This window comes from Lathyrus oleraceus, chromosome 5, assembly GCF_024323335.1.
Source record: "Lathyrus oleraceus cultivar Zhongwan6 chromosome 5, CAAS_Psat_ZW6_1.0, whole genome shotgun sequence".
NCBI lineage: Eukaryota > Viridiplantae > Streptophyta > Magnoliopsida > Fabales > Fabaceae > Lathyrus > Lathyrus oleraceus.
In genome coordinates, this window is record NC_066583.1 from 245491636 (window position 1) to 245508586 (window position 16951).

At 30.0% G+C, this 16951-nt stretch overlaps 2 long non-coding RNA genes across 4 annotated transcripts; both read right to left on the bottom strand.

The window, feature by feature from the left end:
- Positions 1-1400: 1400 nt before the first annotated feature.
- On the bottom strand, positions 1401-16596 carry LOC127083491 (uncharacterized). 2 transcript variants are annotated; one of them, XR_007788443.1, is made up of 4 exons: positions 16278-16596; positions 16065-16189; positions 15506-15621; positions 1401-2419 (listed from the first exon to the last, which is right to left on the bottom strand). It is a non-coding gene; the product is annotated as an uncharacterized LOC127083491 (long non-coding RNA). The 2 variants fall into 2 exon arrangements; XR_007788442.1 differs by lacking the exons at positions 15506-15621; positions 16065-16189 and adding exons at positions 2509-2612; positions 3067-3191 and having other exon boundaries at positions 16278-16586.
- LOC127083492 (uncharacterized) lies at positions 7382-12125 on the bottom strand. Of its 2 annotated transcripts, none has more exons than XR_007788445.1 (4): positions 11855-12125; positions 11642-11766; positions 11083-11198; positions 7382-7487 (listed from the first exon to the last, which is right to left on the bottom strand). It is a non-coding gene; the product is annotated as an uncharacterized LOC127083492 (long non-coding RNA). The 2 variants fall into 2 exon arrangements; XR_007788444.1 differs by lacking the exon at positions 7382-7487 and adding an exon at positions 10538-10993.
- Positions 16597-16951: the final 355 nt, after the last annotated feature.

A 16951-nucleotide genomic window follows, 5' to 3' on the forward strand; every position in this document is an offset into this window, starting at 1 on the left:
TCTAAACCCCCCCTTAGACAGCGCTTTTGGTTTTAATTTTTTTTTAAAACTTAAAGACCTTAGACAGCGCTTTATCAAAAGCGCTGTCTAAGGTCTATATTTAAAAGCGCTTTCTAAAAGCGCTGTCTAAGGGGGGGTCTTAGACAGCGCTTTTTAAAAGCGCTGTCTAAGACCCCCCCTTAGACAGCGCTTTCATTATTTTCTTGGAACATTTTCAGCGCGCTATTTTAATTTTACCCTTAGACAGCGCTTTCTTTTAAAAGCGCTGTCTAAGATGCGCTGTTAAAAGTCATTTTTGCCATAGTGACATATGCAAAAAAAAATCCTACTTACAATTTTCTAAGCGATTTCTCTTGAGGCATCTAAAGTATACTCTCCATTTGGTCTTTATCAAGCTCTCTTCCACTTCTCATGTCGTGATGGGTTGCGATCACAACTTATGGGATCCTCATCTCCCATTTGTTGTCTTTTTTCATTAATCATTGTTTTTTCAAGTTTCCTGTAACCCCACGAGACAATTTATGTATTCTTTTTTCGCCTTGTTCAACTTTATTGCTTCACTTTTAAGCTGTTATATACATTCGAAAATTATTAACTTGCATGTTTGTCTCCACAATTCATAAGCATAAAATTATCAGAACATAAAATTCACACTAACTAGGAAATCCTTAGAACTACAAGACTTCACAAACTTTTTCCAAACCTTCTTGTCAAGAAAATTATATCTCACCCACACATGCTCAAGATCAGGCTTAGGATACATCATGTAAACACGTGTGAATCGTGACTGTAAACCTCTCCAACAAGTACCAACATAAGTGCTCTATCTTTTTTTCCACATATCATCTTCAGAAAACTAAAATGTCAACTATAGTTACACTAATAAGTATGTATTATTAATTATTGAAAGTAATATCGAATCGATGAAAATTAAAATTAATATCGATATGCTTGTCCATATGCTCTCTTTCACATCCTATGGTGCTTCTTTCCAATCATTTATCAATGTGTTGACTTTGCTACGTCCAAAGAAGGGATCTTGATGAAACACCACCTTGTTTAGTATAAAAGTGTTTTATTAAATTTAGTTATTTGTAAAGATAATAGTTCTAGATATATTTTATTTTTCAGCCTTTGACTTTACATTCGTGTGTCTGTACAAGCAGGACAAATACATGCACATAACCAAAGAAAATTACCTAAGAAATACAATGTTAATAAAAACTTATGTTCTCTTGTTTTTACTATTTTATTTTGGCTTACAGGAGAGTACTTCTGGTACTCCTAACTTGTTTTGTTAGTTGATGTAATGTGATTATTTATCTTAATTTATCATCTTTGCTATAAAATAAATACATACATAAAGTTAAAAAATGCATCCATTTAAATATTTTAATATAAATAACCTTAATACACATTTAAGCAATTTATTTGTATCAATAATTCCTTACATATTTAAGCGAGTTATTCGTATTTATCATTCCTTAATACATGTGAAGCCAGTACATGTGATAATATAACTAGAAGGTAGATCTTTAGACTTAAGATAATATACAAAATTGTCACTTTCAGGATGACATTGTAATAATACGACTTCAATAATGTAATTTAAAGATTCTGATAATGTAATTTAAAATTGTGATAATGCAGCTTTGAGAACGAAATTGTGATAATGCAGCTTGGAGGAGGATCTGGTGAATCCAATGCCATCCATTGGCATTGTGATAATGCGACTTAGAGTGGGATCAGATGAATTCATATCATTCTGTGGTATTGTGATTCGACTCGAAGGAGGATTAGAAAGTATTATATCTTGTATTCGCGATGATGGTCCAGTCATAGTTTTTAGCAGTGGTTCAGGAATTGACGACGGAGTAGATTCCATCATTTCAGTAACATTACCCCTTTGATTAGTTTATTATGGATTTTCTTTCTTCGGCACATTATTCCCGATAGTTATTAATTTCCAAAATATTGTAGATAAATTACTTTTACTTTTTATCCCATACATTTCATAATTTATTTAATATTTCAACTCAAAGAATCAATGTCTCTCCTACAAATTATAAGCATATCACATCATAACAATGAGGAACATTAGATTCATATAAAGTGAAGGATTTCAATGATGTGTTCAAAAATTCCTCGAGTGAAAGATTTTTGAATCTTGCCATTAACTCCTACTTCAAGCTTCAAGAATCATTTCTAAATTATGATCACTATGGTTTTATAGCATGCCCACTACTAACGTTTGAAGCGAACGATTTCAAGGGTGTTCAAAAATTCGTCGAGTCAAAGGTTTCTGAGTGTTGCCATTAAATCATGCTTCAAGAAACATTTTTGAATTATAATCACCAAAGTTTGATAACTTGCGCACTATTTTTCTTTGTATCCCCAATGCAAGCATATCCATCACAAACTAAATAAAATACAATAAAGAAAAATTTAGTGGAAGATATAATTACAATTCATCTCAAATCTAGAAAAGATGAAATAAATTGTTGATACCTGAGGTCTACTTATCATGGGCAAATCAAAATCAATAACTATGATGTCAAAATTCACACCAATCAACAAAAGTTGCATTACTTCTTGAGCATTGTTTGCAGGTTCTGATCGAAATCCCGTTGATTCATTATGAACAATAATAAAACATAAGAACATATATATAGCTTTGAATATAGGAGTGATACCCCTTTAATGCACATCCCAAGAGGAAATTAAAATATGTAGATAAATGCAACTAGAAATAAGATTTAATTGGGATATGAAACAATACACAAATTGAACTTATAATCCAACCACTTTGATATGATCAAATCTAACGTAAGTTCAATAATCCATCCACTTAAATAGGAATAAATCAAATATTAGTGCAAGAATCTAACAAATACCTAACAAACATTTATTATAACCCGCTAGAACAATCCATCGAACACACTTAATGAAACAAAGAGAGGAGAAAATATAATTTTTACTGACAAACATTTGACCTCAACAAAACTCCATAACAGAAAACACAAAATCCCAATGACAGCAAAAATCATTAATTAAGAGAAAACTCACCTCATTTAATCAAGGAAATCACGGTCGTTGACTCTAGGAAAAAATCTCTGACAAAAGACCAATTAAATCGCAAGGTAGAAATGTTGTTGAATGAACAGACTTCATCTTTAACAGTTAGAATGAAGCTGTATAGTTTAGAACAAGATTTATTACAAATTAGATTGGAAAAAATATATGGGGGAATAAGATCGGGAGAAATTGTGCAGATTATACCTATATTTAAATCAAACTTATGATAACTTTTGTCTCCATTGATTGTCAAGTTGAGTTGGTATTAACAATGGAAGGTACATACGACTGTTGCATAATGGTTGAAGAGACCCAATTGAATATAAAGGTAGGGGTTGGAATTATGTAATGGGTTTATACATATAAATGTTTTATTGTGTTTTTTTCCAATAATAAAAATATTAATGCGTCTGAATATATAAAAAAAATAATAATAAAAATACAAGATATTGGAAGGAAGATTTTGGTAGGTGAAAAGAGTGTTAAAAGTATTTAGGGGAGGATGTGAAACTTTTGAGAAACGGAAGACTACCTTTATTATTGAGTGTTTATAATTTTTGGCTTGATACAAACTCAAGTACATCACATCTATTTATACTAGTGGCATTCTTAAATCAATGACTAGGATTTTGACACCACAAACTTAATCTAATGACTATAAATCACTCTCTAGAATAATAACTTATCATTATCTTTTAGAGAGCTCTATAGATCTCTCTAGAATAGGCTTCTAGAAGTTGGACCTACTATAACACAAGTTTGGGCTTAAAATTACTAAGGCCCAAAAACTAACAAACTTAAATTCAATTTAAATATTCAACACCCCCTTAAACTTGATTTTGTTACTCCAAAAAAATATCTTAACTTGATGAAGTTTCATGCCTGAAATTCTTGGTGAAGATATCAGACGCTTGGTCGCATGACCGTCTCAACAAATATTGAGGCTTAAATTCCAATGGATAGTAAAACTAACCCATTTAATCTTGGTTAAGACAATTTGATCTTAGATTAATTTTAATTTCAAAAAAAAATGTAACTAGAACATTCATTTGTTTTATAGCAACATCAATGAAAAATTACCTATATTTTCATAATTATAATTTTTTGTTTATTTTAATGAATTTATCTAGAGACCATTTTTGCGATGTAATAAAAGCTTGATTTTTGTTGTTGTAATTTTGAGTAACCTAATTCATATTTTCAAGTTGACATTATATATTTTAAAATAAATCAAAAAAATAATTCATAAAATCTCTAAAATATATTATAAATAAAAATTAAAGAGAACAAATTAGAACAATAGAACCTGATTTTCACATAATTAATTGTTACATTGTTACTTGTCATCTTTCATGTTCCGTCAAAAATAAATTGTTGATCAATTTAAATCCTAACCAATTGAAAAACATGATAAATAATTTCTCATCAAATATTCCATTCTTTGAACATACCATGGCATGTAAATTTCGAGTTGATATTTAACCTCCCACCCCTAGCTTCTGTTCCTAAGAGTATAATTAGAGTTTGCACATAACTATCAAGTTTTAGGATTGTATTGGTCTTGTAAATTGTAAGGAATATCATCATAAAAAAGATGAAATGCTTATAAACTCTCTAATTAGGACACAGTATTTTTGTTCATTTTGTAGGTATAAAGCCTCGGTAATTGTATGTGGTTAATGACTTATTAAATTTCGTGATCTAGTAGATTTTTCTATAGTTAGAGAATCACGCAATTGGAACTGGCTGATCAAAACTTCATTCTCTTGTTTTGACTTTGTTAAATGTGGAAAATATATAAAGTAAAAGCACGATTTGTTAAATCTTTATATGTGACAGTTCCCACACATGAAATCCAAATCTTACTTTATGTAGTAGAAGTTGAATGAGCCATTGGCATTGAACAATGAGGAAATTCGATCAGTTATTGCTAAATTATTATTCTCTTACAGTAACTAATTTATCTTCTACCGGATTTCTTAACGGCTTAAACTTGTTAATGTCTATGCTGATGCCAATTTCTTAACGGCTTAAACTTGTCAATGTCTACGATGATGCCAATTTCTTAACGGCTTAATCTTATATTTGTAAAATTAACATCATAAATCATCCTAAAATATGTATAAAGAAAAACTGTAATTTGTATAACATTATGGAAAGTGAAAGGATCGGGTTTAATGTATATCTAACAACGAACTAATGAATTTTGCACTATTGGTGAACAACGTGTCAGCTACTTAAAAATTGATTAAGAAGAGATCTTGATGAAACACCACCTTGTTTAGTATAAAAGCGTTTTATTAAATTTAGTTATTTGTAAAGATAATAGTTCTAGATATATTTTATTTTTCAGCCTTTGACTTTACATTCGTGTATCTGTACAAGCATGACAAATACATGCACATAACCAAAGAAAATTACCTAAGAAATACAATGTTAATAAAAACTTATGTTCTCTTGTTTTTACTATTTTATTTTGGCTTACTGGAGAGTACTTCTGGTACTCCTAACTTGTTTTGTTAGTTGATGTAATGTGATTATTTATCTTAATTTATCATCTTTGCTATAAAATAAATACATACATAAAGTTAAAAAATGCATCCATTTAAATTTTTTAATATAAATAACCTTAATACACATTTAAGCAATTTATTTGTATCAATAATTCCTTACATATTTAAGCGAGTTATTCGTATTTATCATTTCCTTAATACATGTGAAGCCAGTACATGTGATAATATAACTAGAAGGTATATCTTTAGACTTAAGATAATATACAAAATTGTCACTTTCAGGATGACATTGTAATAATATGACTTCGATAATGTAATTTAAAGAGTCTGATAATGTAATTTAAAGTTGTGATAATGCAGCTTTGGGAACGAAATTGTGATAATGCAGCTTGGAGGAGGATCTGGTGAATCCAATGCCATCCATTGGCATTGTGATAATACGACTTAGAGTGGAATCAGATGAATTCATATCATTCTGTGGTATTGTGATTCGACTCGAAGGAGGATTAGAAAGTATTATATCTTGCATTCGCGATGAAGGTCCAGTCATAGTTTTTAGCAGTGGTTCAGGAATTGACGATGGGGTAGATTCCATCATTTCAGTAACATTACCCCTTTGATTAGTTTATTATGGATTTTCTTTCTTCGTCACATTATTCCCGATAGTTATTAATGTAACAAGCCGTATAATATATATCTAGAATAATATCATACAACTGTTAAATCTTGGTACTGTCACAACATAAGTGCCTAATGGCATCAATATATATACATGTCCAAACTAAAACATCAATGGAACATGTCATACAATAATGCCTAAACAATAAAAATCTAAGAACTATGTACAATATCTTCATTGCACACCACTCCACAGCGGATGATTATAATGAACAGCAACCCTTGAAACATCCATAACAGTTGCTCTTAGATTCAACCTGTAAAGAATACCTGAAAAAATAACAACAATAATGGGATGAGATAATAATCTCAGTGAGTTCTCCTATCCTATGGGTCCACTCGGCTCTACAGGATATTCTAATCGATATTCAACTCATATCCAACTCAAGTCAACAAGGGAACGAAGACTTGAGCGATGGGGAACTATCTTGCAATTGTATGGCAACATGCATCTGAGTTCTCATAACTAAACCACGATCATTATTCAGATTCACGCAACATCGATCCCCAACCGGACCTACGTCTAGGCCAAGGCTTGGTTCACGCATGTCCGTATGATTTGACTTTCGCGGTGGATATCCGGTTCCCCTATGGGACTTAAACCCACTTTTAAGAACCATCACCCATATAGGACTCTAACCCACCTAGGGTATCTTTCACCGTATGGGACTCTAACCCACATAGGTGTCCACCTTTCCCCCATGTCCTCCATGGTTGGGGCTCAAACCCAATTGAGGCTCGAATCATTGGTCCCACATCCCAATGCTTACTCATCTAAGCATACCAATAGAGATGTGTACCACCACAGAAAAACACACATTCTGAATACATGATCGGTTCCACCAAACATTGGTTACACGAACCATAACAAATTCATCAATCATAGGTGACTTCATTCACCATAATACACAATAATAGCATGGCATGTTCCATACAATGCGTCTCATTCTTAATCATGGTAACAATTCGTCCACGACCTCACATAAGCGTCGTACGAATGAATACCGTATTCTCATACATGTATCTCACATGTTCCATAACCTAGATTATCTTTCTAAGTTATTAATCAAATTATTCTTCTACGTTTCCTCGAGTCAAAGGTTTCTGAGTGTTGCCATTAAATCATGCTTCAAGAAACATTTTTGAATTATAATCACCAAAGTTTGATAACTTGCGCACTCTTTTTCTTTGTATCCCCAATGCAAGCATATCCATCACAAACTAAATAAAATACAATATAAAAAAATTTAGTGGAAGATATAATTACAATTCGTCTCAGATCTAGAAAAGAAGAAATAAATTGTTGATACCTGAGGTCTACTTATGATGGGCAAATCTAAATCAATAAATATGATGTCAAAATTCACACCAATCAACAAAAGTTGCATTACTTCTTGAGCATTGTTTGCAGGTTCTGTTCGAATGCCTGTTGATTCATTATGAACAATAATAAAACATAAGAACATATATATAGCTTTGAATATAGGAGTGAGACCCCTTTAATGCACATCCCAAAAGGAAATTAAAATGTGTAGATAAATGCAACTAGAAATCAGACTTAATTGGGACATGAAACAATACACAAATTGAACTTATAATCCAACCACTTTAATATGATAAAATCTAACGTAAGTTCAATAAATCATCCACTTAAATAGGATTAAATCAAATATTAGTGCAAGAATCTAACGAATACCTAAGAAACATTTATTATAACCCGCTAGAACAATCTATTGAACACACTTAATGAAACAAAGAGAGGAGAAAAATATAATTTTTACTGACAAACATTTGACCTCAACAAAACTCCATAACAGAAAACTCAAAATCCCAATGACAGCAAAAATCATTAATTAAGAGATATCAGACGCTTGGTCGCATGACCGTCTCAACCAATATTGAGGCTTATAGTGAACTTTAAGTATTGGACCTTTATAAAATTAATTTTTTAAATATAATTAATTTAAATAAAACTTATTTTTCAGACTTTTTGAGATGCAATTTTTTATATTAAATTATCATAATAGATTTTTTATAAAATTTATTTTCCAATGGATTGTAAAACTAACCCATTTAATCTTGGTTAAGACAATTTGATCTTAGATTAATTTTAATTTCAAAAAAAAATGTAACTAGAACTTTCATTTGTTTTATAGCAACATCAATGAAAAATTACCTATATTTTCATATTTATAATTTTTTGTTTATTTTAATGAATTTATCTAGAGACCATTTTTGCGATGTAATAAAAGCTTGATTTTTGTTGTTGTAATTTTGAGTAACCTAATTCATATTTTCAAGTTGACATTATATATTTTAAAATAAATCAAAAAAATAATTCATAAAATATCTAAAAAATATTATAAATAAAAATTAAAGAGAACAATAGAACCTGATTTTCACATAATTAATTGTTACATTATTACTTGTCATCTTTCATGTTCCGTCAAAAATAAATTGTTGATCGATTTAAATCCTAACCAATTGAAAAACATGATAAATAATTTTTCATCAAATATTCCATTCTCTGAACATACCATGGCATGTAAATTTCGAGTTGATATTGAACCTCCCACCCCTAGCTTCTGTTCCTAAGAGTATAATTGGAGTTTGCACATAACTATCAAGTTTTAGGACTGTATTGGTCTTGTAAATTGTAAGGAATATCATCATAGAAAAGATGAAATGCTTATAAACTCTCTAATTAGGACACCATCTTTTTGTTCATTTTGTAGGTATAAAGCCTCGGTAATGGTACGTGGTCAATGACTTAGTAAATTTCGTGATCTAGTAGATTTTTCTATAGTTAGAGAATCACGCAATTGGGACTGGCTGATCAAAACTTCATTCTCATGTTTTGACTTTGTTAAATGTGGAAAATTTATAAAGTAAAAGCACGAGTTGTTAAATCTTTATATGTGACAGTTCCCACACATGAAATCCAAATCTTACTTTATGTAGTAGAAGTTGAATGAGCCATTGACATTGAACAATGAGGAAATTCGATCAGTTAATGCTAAATTATTATCCTCTTACAGTAACTAATTTATCTTCTACCAGATTTCTTAACGGCTTAAACTTGTTAATGTCTATGCTGATGCCAATTTCTTAACGGCTTAAACTTGTCAATGTCTACGATGATGCCAATTTCTTAACGGCTTAATCTTATATTTGTAAAATTAACATCATAAACCATCCTAAAATATGTATAAAGAAAAACTGTAATTTGTATAACATTATGGAAAGTGAAAGGATCGGGTTTAATGTATATCTAACAACGAACTAATGAATTTTGCACTATTGGTGAACAACGTGTCAGCTACTTAAAATTGATTAAGAAGCGATCTTGATGAAACACCACCTTGTTTAGTATAAAAGCGTTTTATTAAATTTAGTTATTTGTAAAGATAATAGTTCTAGATATATTTTATTTTTCAGCCTTTGACTTTACATTCGTGTGTCTGTACAAGCAGGACAAATACATGCACATAACCAAAGAAAATTACCTAAGAAATACAATGTTAATAAAAACTTATGTTCTCTTGTTTTTACTATTTTATTTTGGCTTACGGGAGAGTACTTCTGGTACTCCTAACTTGTTTTGTTAGTTGATGTAATGTGATTATTTATCTTAATTTATCATCTTTGCTATAAAATAAATACATACATAAAGTTAAAAAATGCATCCATTTAAATATTTTAATATAAATAACCTAAATACACATTTAAGCAATTTATTTGTATCAATAATTCCTTACATATTTAAGCGAGTTATTCGTATTTATCATTTCCTTAATACATGTGAAGCCAGTACATGTGATAATATAACTAGAAGGTATATCTTTAGACTTAAGCTAATATACAAAATTGTCACTTTCAGGATGACATTGTAATAATACGACTTCGATAATGTAATTTAAAGAGTCTGATAATGTAATTTAAAGTTGTGATAATGCAGCTTTGGGAACGAAATTGTGATAATGCAGCTTGGAGGAGGATCTGGTGAATCCAATGGCATCCATTGGCATTGTGATAATGCGACTTAGAGTGGGATCAGATGAATTCATATCATTCTGTGGTATTGTGATTCGACTCGAAGGAGGATTAGAAAGTATTATATCTTGCATTCGCGATGATGGTCCACTCATAGTTTTTAGCAGTGGTTCAGGAATTGACGATAGAGTAGATTCCATCATTTCAGTAACATTACCCCTTTGATTAGTTTATTATGGATTTTCTTTCTTCGTCACATTATTCCCGATAGTTATTAATTTCCAAAATATTGTAGATAAATTACTTTTATTTTTTATCCCATACATTTCATAATTTATTTATAATTTCAACTCAAAGAATCAATGTCTCTCCTACAAATTATAAGCATACCACATCATAACAATGAGGAACATTAGATTCATATAAAGTGAAGGATTTCAATGATGTGTTCAAAATTTCCTCGAGTGAAAGATTTTTGAGTGTTGCCATTAACTCCTACTTCAAGCTTCAAGAATCATTTCTAAATTATGATCACTATCGTTTTATAGCATGCCCACTACTAACGTTTGAAGCAAAGGATTTCAACGGTGTTCACAAATTCCTCGAGTCAAAGGTTTCTGAGTGTTGCCATTAAATCATGCTTCAAGAAACATTTTTGAATTATAATCACCAAAGTTTGATAACTTGCGCACTCTTTTTCTTTGTATCCCCAATGCAAGCATATCCATCACAAACTAAATAAAATACAATATAAAAAAATTTAGTGGAAGATATAATTACAATTCGTCTCAGATCTAGAAAAGAAGAAATAAATTGTTGATACCTGAGGTCTACTTATGATGGGCAAATCAAAATCAATAAATATGATGTCAAAATTCACACCAATCAACAAAAGTTGCATTACTTTTTGAGCATTGTTTGCAGGTTCTGTTCGAATGCCTGTTGATTCATTATGAACAATAATAAAACATAAGAACATATATATAGCTTTGAATATAGGAGTGAGACCCCTTTAATGCACATCCCAAAAGGAAATTAAAATATGTAGATAAATGCAACTAGAAATCAGACTTAATTGGGACATGAAACAATACACAAATTGAACTTATAATCCAACCACTTTAATATGATAAAATCTAACGTAAGTTCAATAAATCATCCACTTAAATAGGATTAAATCAAATATTAGTGCAAGAATCTAACAAATACCTAAGAAACATTTATTATAACCCGCTAGAACAATCCATCTAACACACTTAATGAAACAAAGAGAGGAGAAAAATATAATTTTTACTGACAAACATTTGACCTCAACAAAACTCCATAACAGAAATCTCAAAATCCCAATGACAGCAAAAATCATTAATTAAGAGAAAACTCACCTCATTTAATCAAGGAAATCACGGTCGTTGAGTCTAGGAAAAAATCTCTGACAAAAGACCAATTAAATCGCAAGGTAGAAATGTTGTTGAATGAACAAACTTCATCTTTAACAGTTAGAATGAAGCTGTATAGTTTAGAACAAGATTTATTACAAATTAGATTGGAAAAAATATATGGGGGAATAAGATCGGGAGAAATTGTGCAGATTATACCAATATTTAAATCAAACTTATGATAACTTTTGTCTCCATTGATTGTCATGTTGAGTTGGTATTAACATTGGAAGGTATCTACGACTGTTGCATAATGGTTGAAGAGACCCATTTGAATATAAAGGTAGGGGTTGGAATTAGGTAATGGGTTTATACATATAAATGTTTTATTGTGTTTTTTTCCAATAATAAAAATATTAATACGTCTGAATATATAAAAAAAAGTTATAATAAAAATACAAGATATTGGAAGGAAGATTTTGGTAGGTGAAAAGAGTGTTAAAATTATTTAGGGGAGGATGTGAAACTTTTGAGAAACGGAAGACTACCTTTATTATTAAGTATTTATAATTTTTGGCTTGATACAATCTCATCACCTCTATTTATACTAGTGGCATTCTTAAATCAATGACTAGGATTTTGACACCACAAACTTAATCTAATGACTATAAATCACTCTCTAGAATAATAACTTATCATTATCTTCTAGAGAGCTCTATATATATCTCTAGAATAGGCTTCTAGAAGTTGGACCTACTATAACACAAGTTTGGGCTTAAAATTACTAAGGCCCAAAAACTAACAAACCCAAATTCAATTTAAATATTCAACACCCCCTTAAACTTGATTTTGTTACTCCAAAAAAATATCTTAACTTGATGAAGTTTCATGCCTTAAATTCTTGGTGAAGATATCAGACGCTTGGTCGCATGACCGTCTCAACCAATATTGAGGCTTATAGTGAACTTTAAGTATTGGACCTTTATAAAATTAATTTTTTAAATATAATTAGTTTAAATAAAACTTATTTTTCAGACTTTTTGAGATGCAATTTTATATATTAAATTATCATAATAGATTTTTTATAAAATTTATTTTCCAATGGATTGTAAAACTAACCCATTTAATCTTGGTTAAGACAATTTGATCTTAGATTAATTTTAATTTTAACAAAAAAAAATGTAACTAGAACTTTCATTTGTTTTATAGCAACATCAATGAAAAATTACCTATATTTTCATATTTATAATTTTTTGTTTATTTTAATGAATTTATCTAGAGACCATTTTTGCGATGTAATAAAAGCTTGATTTTTGTTGTTGTAATTTTGAGTAACCTAATTCATATTTTCAAGTTGACATTATATATTTTAAAATAAATCAAAAAAATAATTCATAAAATATCTAAAAAATATTATAAATAAAAATTAAAGAGAACAATAGAACCTGATTTTCACATAATTAATTGTTACATTATTACTTGTCATCTTTCATGTTCCGTCAAAAATAAATTGTTGATCGATTTAAATCCTAACCAATTGAAAAACATGATAAATAATTTTTCATCAAATATTCCATTCTCTGAACATACCATGGCATGTAAATTTCGAGTTGATATTGAACCTCCCACCCCTAGCTTCTGTTCCTAAGAGTATAATTGGAGTTTGCACATAACTATCAAGTTTTAGGACTGTATTGGTCTTGTAAATTGTAAGGAATATCATCATAGAAAAGATGAAATGCTTATAAACTCTCTAATTAGGACACCATCTTTTTGTTCATTTTGTAGGTATAAAGCCTCGGTAATGGTACGTGGTCAATGACTTAGTAAATTTCGTGATCTAGTAGATTTTTCTATAGTTAGAGAATCACGCAATTGGGACTGGCTGATCAAAACTTCATTCTCATGTTTTGACTTTGTTAAATGTGGAAAATTTATAAAGTAAAAGCACGAGTTGTTAAATCTTTATATGTGACAGTTCCCACACATGAAATCCAAATCTTACTTTATGTAGTAGAAGTTGAATGAGCCATTGACATTGAACAATGAGGAAATTCGATCAGTTAATGCTAAATTATTATCCTCTTACAGTAACTAATTTATCTTCTACCAGATTTCTTAACGGCTTAAACTTGTTAATGTCTATGCTGATGCCAATTTCTTAACGGCTTAAACTTGTCAATGTCTACGATGATGCCAATTTCTTAACGGCTTAATCTTATATTTGTAAAATTAACATCATAAACCATCCTAAAATATGTATAAAGAAAAACTGTAATTTGTATAACATTATGGAAAGTGAAAGGATCGGGTTTAATGTATATCTAACAACGAACTAATGAATTTTGCACTATTGGTGAACAACGTGTCAGCTACTTAAAAATTGATTAAGAAGCCATCTTGATGAAACACCACCTTGTTTAGTATAAAAGCGTTTTATTAAATTTAGTTATTTGTAAAGATAATAGTTCTAGATATATTTTATTTTTCAGCCTTTGACTTTACATTCGTGTGTCTGTACAAGCAGGACAAATACATGCACATAACCAAAGAAAATTACCTAAGAAATACAATGTTAATAAAAACTTATGTTCTCTTGTTTTTACTATTTTATTTTGGCTTACGGGAGAGTACTTCTGGTACTCCTAACTTGTTTTGTTAGTTGATGTAATGTGATTATTTATCTTAATTTATCATCTTTGCTATAAAATAAATACATACATAAAGTTAAAAAATGCATCCATTTAAATATTTTAATATAAATAACCTAAATACACATTTAAGCAATTTATTTGTATCAATAATTCCTTACATATTTAAGCGAGTTATTCGTATTTATCATTTCCTTAATACATGTGAAGCCAGTACATGTGATAATATAACTAGAAGGTATATCTTTAGACTTAAGCTAATATACAAAATTGTCACTTTCAGGATGACATTGTAATAATACGACTTCGATAATGTAATTTAAAGAGTCTGATAATGTAATTTAAAGTTGTGATAATGCAGCTTTGGGAACGAAATTGTGATAATGCAGCTTGGAGGAGGATCTGGTGAATCCAATGGCATCCATTGGCATTGTGATAATGCGACTTAGAGTGGGATCAGATGAATTCATATCATTCTGTGGTATTGTGATTCGACTCGAAGGAGGATTAGAAAGTATTATATCTTGCATTCGCGATGATGGTCCACTCATAGTTTTTAGCAGTGGTTCAGGAATTGACGATAGAGTAGATTCCATCATTTCAGTAACATTACCCCTTTGATTAGTTTATTATGGATTTTCTTTCTTCGTCACATTATTCCCGATAGTTATTAATTTCCAAAATATTGTAGATAAATTACTTTTATTTTTTATCCCATACATTTCATAATTTATTTAATATTTCAACTCAAAGAATCAATGTCTCTCCTACAAATTATAAGCATACCACATCATAACAATGAGGAACATTAGATTCATATAAAGTGAAGGATTTCAATGATGTGTTCAAAATTTCCTCGAGTGAAAGATTTTTGAGTGTTGCCATTAACTCCTACTTCAAGCTTCAAGAATCATTTCTAAATTATGATCACTATCGTTTTATAGCATGCCCACTACTAACGTTTGAAGCAAAGGATTTCAACGGTGTTCACAAATTCCTCGAGTCAAAGGTTTCTGAGTGTTGCCATTAAATCATGCTTCAAGAAACATTTTTGAATTATAATCACCAAAGCTTGATAACTTGCACACTATTTTTCTTTGTATCCCCAATGCAAGCATATCCATCACAAACTAAATAAAATACAATAAAACAAAATTTAGTGGAAGATAAAATTACAATTCATCTCAGATCTAGAAAAGAAGAAATAAATTGTTGATACCTGAGGTCTACTTATGATGGGCAAATCAAAATCAATAAATATGATGTCAAAATTCACACCAATCAACAAAAGTTGCATTACTTCTTGAGCATTGTTTGCAGATTCTGTTCGAATGCCTGTTGATTCATTATGAACAATAATAAAACATAAGAACATATATATAGCTTTGAATATAGGAGTGAGACCCCTTTAATGCAGATCCCAAAAGGAAATTAAAATATGTAGATAAATGCAACTAGAAATCAGACTTAATTGGGACATGAAACAATACACAAATTGAACTTATAATCCAACCACTTTGATATGATCAAATCTAAGGTAAGTTCAATAATCCATCCACTTAAATAGGATTAAATCAAATATTAGTTCAAGAATCTAACAAATACCTAACAAACATTTATTATAACCTGCTAGAACAATCCATCTAACACACTTAATGAAACAAAGAGAGGAGAAAAATATAATTTTTACTGACAAAAATTTGACCTCAACAAAACTCCATAACAGAAATCTCAAAATCCCAATGACAGCAAAAATCATTAATTAAGAGAAAACTCACCACATTTAATCAAGGAAATCAAGGTCGTTGACTCTAGGAAAAAATCTCTGACAAAAGTCCAATTAAATCGCAAGGTAGAGATGTTGCTGAATGAACAGACTTCATCTTTAACAGTTAGAATGAAGCTGTATAATTTAGAACAAGATTTATTACAAATTAGATTGGAAAAAATATATGGGGGAATAAGATCGGGAGAAATTGTGCAAATTATACCTATATTTAAATCAAACTTATGATAACTTTTGTCTCCATTGATTCAAGTTGAGTTGGTATTAACAATGGAAGGTATCTACGACTGTTGCATAATGCTTGAAGAGACCCAATTGAATATAAAGGTAGGGGTTGGAATTATGTAATGGGTTTATACATATAAATGGGTTATTGTGTTTTTTCCAATAATAAAAATATTAATGCGTCTTAATATATAAAAAAATTATAATAAAAATACAAGATATTGGAAGGAAGATTTTCGTAGGTAAAAAGAGTGTTAAAAGTATTTAGGGGATGATGTGAAACTTTTGAGAAACGGAAGACTACCTTTATTATTGAGTGTTTATAATTTTTGGCTTGATACAAACTCATCACCTCTATTTATACTAGTGGCATTCTTAAATCAATGACTAGGATTTTGACACCACAAACTTAATCTAATGACTATAAATCACTCTCTAGAATAATAACTTATCATTATCTTCTAGAGAGCTCTATAGATCTCTCTAGAATAGGCTTCTAGAAGTTGGACCTACTATAACCCAAGTTTGGGCTTAAAATTACTAAGGCCCAAAAACTAACAAACCCAAATTCAATTTAAATATTCAACACCCCCTTAAACTTGATTTTGTTACTCCAGAAGAATATCTTAACTTGATGAAGTTTCATGCCTGAAA